Below are 4,022 nucleotides of genomic sequence, written 5' to 3' on the forward strand. Positions count from 1 at the left end.
TCATCTGCAAAGAGAGCGTCTGTGAAGAGCCTCTCCAGTGTCTTTGTTTTGGCGGCGAAGGTCGAACAGTGAGCCGTCAAGACGGTACCTGATGTACACGCCCAGGTTCAGGTCTCTCACAGCATGTAGCAGCACTTGGGTGAAGAACAGATTGAAGAGCACCGGAGCGAGGACACAGTCTTGCTTCATGCCATTGGAGATGCCCAATTGATCGGATGGCTCTCCACCTGACAAGACTTCTCCTGTCATGTTGATGTGAAACAGCTGGATCAGTTTGGTGAACTTTGCTGGGCAGCCGAGTTTTCTGAGTATGACCCACAGGGCGTCTCTGTTGACCCTGTCGAATGCCTTGCCCAGATCGATGAAGACTATATAGAGGTTCATGTTCTGTTCTAGGCACTTCTCCTGCACCTGCCTCACAGTGAAGATCATGTCGATGGTGCTGCGATCTGGGCAGAAGCCACACTGTGACACAGGCAGGTTCTGTTCATAGACTGATATCAGTAGTCTGTTGAACATAATGCGGGTGAGGATCTTGCCTGCGATGGAGAGTAAAGAGAGATACCTCTGTAGTTGCCGCAATCTGCTCGTGTGCCTTTGTTCTGGTACAGGGCAACTATTATGGCGTCACGGAGCTGCGAGGGCATATCTACCTCTTCCCAGATGCTGGTCAGAACTTCATGGAATGCCTGGAGCACCTCCTCACCAAGTGCCTTGTACAACTCTGCAGGGATACCATCTTTGCCGGTTGCCTTGCCAGAGCTCATTTGCTTGATGGCCCTCTGAACCTCAGCTAGGGATGGGGGGTCATCCAGCTGTTCGAGAGTGGGATTTTGGGGGATCTGGTTGAGGGCTGACTGGTTGACTGCAGATGGAAGGTTGAGCAGTTGGCTGAAGTGTTCTCTCCATCTGTTGTCGATGCCCTGTTTGTCTTTGATGAGTGTGGTGCCGTCTGCAGAAAGTAAGGGGGCAGAACCAGATTTTGAGGGACCATAGACTGCCTTGAGAGAGCCAAAGAACTGCCTGACGTTGTTTGTGTCGGTGTAGTGTTGTATTTCTTCCGCCTTCTTCTCCCACCACTCACCTTTCATCTTTCTGATTTCTCGCTGTGCCTGGGCTTGGAGGGACTTGAACCTCTCTTTTTGGATGCGGACCTTGGGTCTTTCTGCCACTGCAGGAATGCTTTGTTCTTCATGCCCAGCAGGTCTCCAATGGCACTTTTATTCTCATCGAACCAGTCCAGATGAGTGCGTTCCTTGGGGCCTAGCGCCTCCTTGACTGTCTCCGTCACTACATCCCTGAACTGGTTCCATTTCTCAGTTGGATTTCCAGTTAGTGGTCCATTGGCAGACAGCTTCTCATCCAGCGTGGACTGAAACTTGTGAAGGTAGGAAGGATCTTGGAGTCTGACGATGTTGAATGCTGAGCGTATGACCTTAGCACGCCTTGGGTGGTGAGGGACGATGTGCAGCTGGAGTATCGCTCTAACTAGCCTGTGGTCTGTCCATCATTCTGCTCCCCTCATGGCCTTGGTGACAAGGACGTCTCAGATGTCTCTTTGGCGCACAATGATGTAGTCTATCATGTGCCACTGATTTGATCTGGGGTGCATCCAAGTTGTCTTGTACTTGTTCACCATCCTGAATATAGTGTTCGTGATGAGGAGCTCGAACTCTGCACATTTGCTGAGCAGAAGTAAGCCATTGCTGTTCGTCTTTCCCACTCCATGCTTCCCGAGCACTCCTTCCCACCTGGTGTGATCTTGGCCGACGCGAGCATTGAAGTCTCCTAACAGGATCAACTTGTTGCTGGCTGGTACCGAGCACAGAACGGAACTGAGGTCGGAGTAAAAATGCTCAATTGTCTCGTCTGCGCTGGTTAGTGTGGGGGCGTACACGCTGATGACTGTCGCGTACCGCTTGTCGTTGAGAGGTAGGCGGATCTTCATAAGCCTCTCGTTGATTCCCACAGGGAAGTCAGGAAGGTTCTTTAGCAGGCTGGTCTTGATGACCAAGCCAACGCCGTGGATCCTATCTTCGTTCTGGGCTTTTCCTTTCCAGAAGAACGTATATCCACTGGTAAGCTCTGTGAGAGATCCTTCGTCAGGGAGGCGTGTTTCACTGAGGGCTCCTATGTCAATGTTGTAGCGTGCGAGCTCTTTCGCAATGAGTGCCGTTCTCCTTTCTGGTCTTGCTGTATCTTCTCTGTCCAAAAGTGTTCTGATGTTCCATGCTCCCAGTAGGAGTTTCTTTTTTTTAATTCTGTTTTTGTTTCAACCGCTTGATGGATGATCTGCCAACCGCGGTTTGCTGGCCAGATATATGTGGGGCAGGCAATGTTTGGGCCACCTTCTCTAGGCCCCTCCCTTATCAAGGGTGAGCAGTGCTATCCTGAAAAGGACTGCTCAGTCGTCCAGGATGCTGCCAGACTTCTCCTCTGCCCTGGGTGAGGAGCCGAACAACCACTTGTCCATGGGCTGCCTACATGCAGGATTGTGAATACAACTGCCAGTGGTCACCTCCACTTGCGTCGCCACTCCCCCATCACCGCAGGACTTGTGGAAAAATAAGGACGGAATTGAAAGATGAGTGTGCGCAAAGATACCTGTGCGTGAGGGAGATTAAAGTGGAAGAGCCTGTGCACAGAGACAGTCCCACTCTCTCGGCATCAGAAGCCTGGAGACCGTCCGCTGCATTGGATGGCTGTGCTTTCTTCCGTGCTCTGGCATGCCCTTTGCACTCCACAGTGCATTGCTGCTCCGCCTTTCTGACCGTTGAAGCTTACTGGTGCTTTTTTCCGCTGCTGAGTGCAGTCTTCACATGCTGGGTGAGCAAAGCCCTAAATCACCGGGGGTCTGTGACCCGACGGCTACCCTCAACCTGGTTCAGCCGGCCTGTCGAAGCCATTGCCCTGGGTGTGGCCGCTGCGCATGCTACAGCTACTGGGAGCCACAGGTGAGGGATGGGTGACCGGTGGGGACCAAAGGTGAGCGAGCTGCCCTATGAAAGAGCACGAAAAGCCCCCCACCAGAGGTGTTACCCCTCCCCATACACCCCATACACCCCCAGGTAAAACTAAAAAATCAACACAGAAAATTCCTTCATATTAATACCTTACATTGTGGTTTATTTTTATGTTTTTTTTTTCTTTACAGTGTGCATAATTTCCATGGAAGTTACTTAAACGATTTTAAAGGGACGGTACACCCAAAAATTCTGTCATCATTTACTCATGTCATTCCAAACCTGTTTGACTTGTTTTGTAGAACACAAAATACGATATTTTGAAAAATGTCCATAAAAGGAAAGCCAATGGGGTTCAGTGTTGTTTGGCCCCAACAGTCTTCAAAATATCTTCTTGTGTTTTGCAGAAGAAAGTAAGTCATGCATACTTTGTTTAGCTTGCTTTAGGTATTATCTACATTCAGTGGTGAGGGTGGAAAATTATTGAAAAACCTGTTACTAGTACGAATACTGTTTTTTAATGATGTTTTCACTTAAATAAACTGTCTTGTCTTGTAAAACATTAAAGGATTAATGATCAGAACACATCAGATTGAGTTATTGTCATTTTGATAATATTCACAAGCACAAAATTAGTGTGAAATCCAGGCATTTTCCAAGCGACTTGTCCTACTGTATGTAGGGTTGTGGGAATGCTGGAGCCTATTGGATAAAATATATTTCTTTCTTTCTTTTTTTTAATGTTTTAAAAAAAGCAAGGAGTACTAAGAAAGTACAATAGCAATAGCAGCAGATAATAGATAAAAGCAAAATAATCAAACAAAAATGTTGGCTAAGTAAAGCATAAAAAAAGAAATTGAAATTGTTAGAAAAAAACATTGTTAAATCAACAAGATGTTCTGAGGCATATACTGATTAAATTAAATTAGTAGTTTTTTTTAAACAAGCAAAAAATATGTTTTTGATATATCAGTGTATTATTTTAAGCAATATACAGGCCTAATGAAATTAACCACCAAATCAAACTGAATCCATTTTTCTTTTTATTTAATCATAAGC

At 46.9% G+C, this 4,022-nt stretch overlaps 1 pseudogene; it reads right to left on the reverse strand.

Annotated features, from left to right (window-relative positions):
* Positions 1–2,931, reverse strand: LOC107675689 (uncharacterized; annotated as a pseudogene).
* Positions 2,932–4,022: the final 1,091 nt, after the last annotated feature.

Source organism: Sinocyclocheilus anshuiensis, unplaced genomic scaffold (genome assembly GCF_001515605.1).
Source record: "Sinocyclocheilus anshuiensis isolate Anshui unplaced genomic scaffold, SAMN03320099.WGS_v1.1 scaffold708, whole genome shotgun sequence".
Lineage (NCBI taxonomy): Eukaryota > Metazoa > Chordata > Actinopteri > Cypriniformes > Cyprinidae > Sinocyclocheilus > Sinocyclocheilus anshuiensis.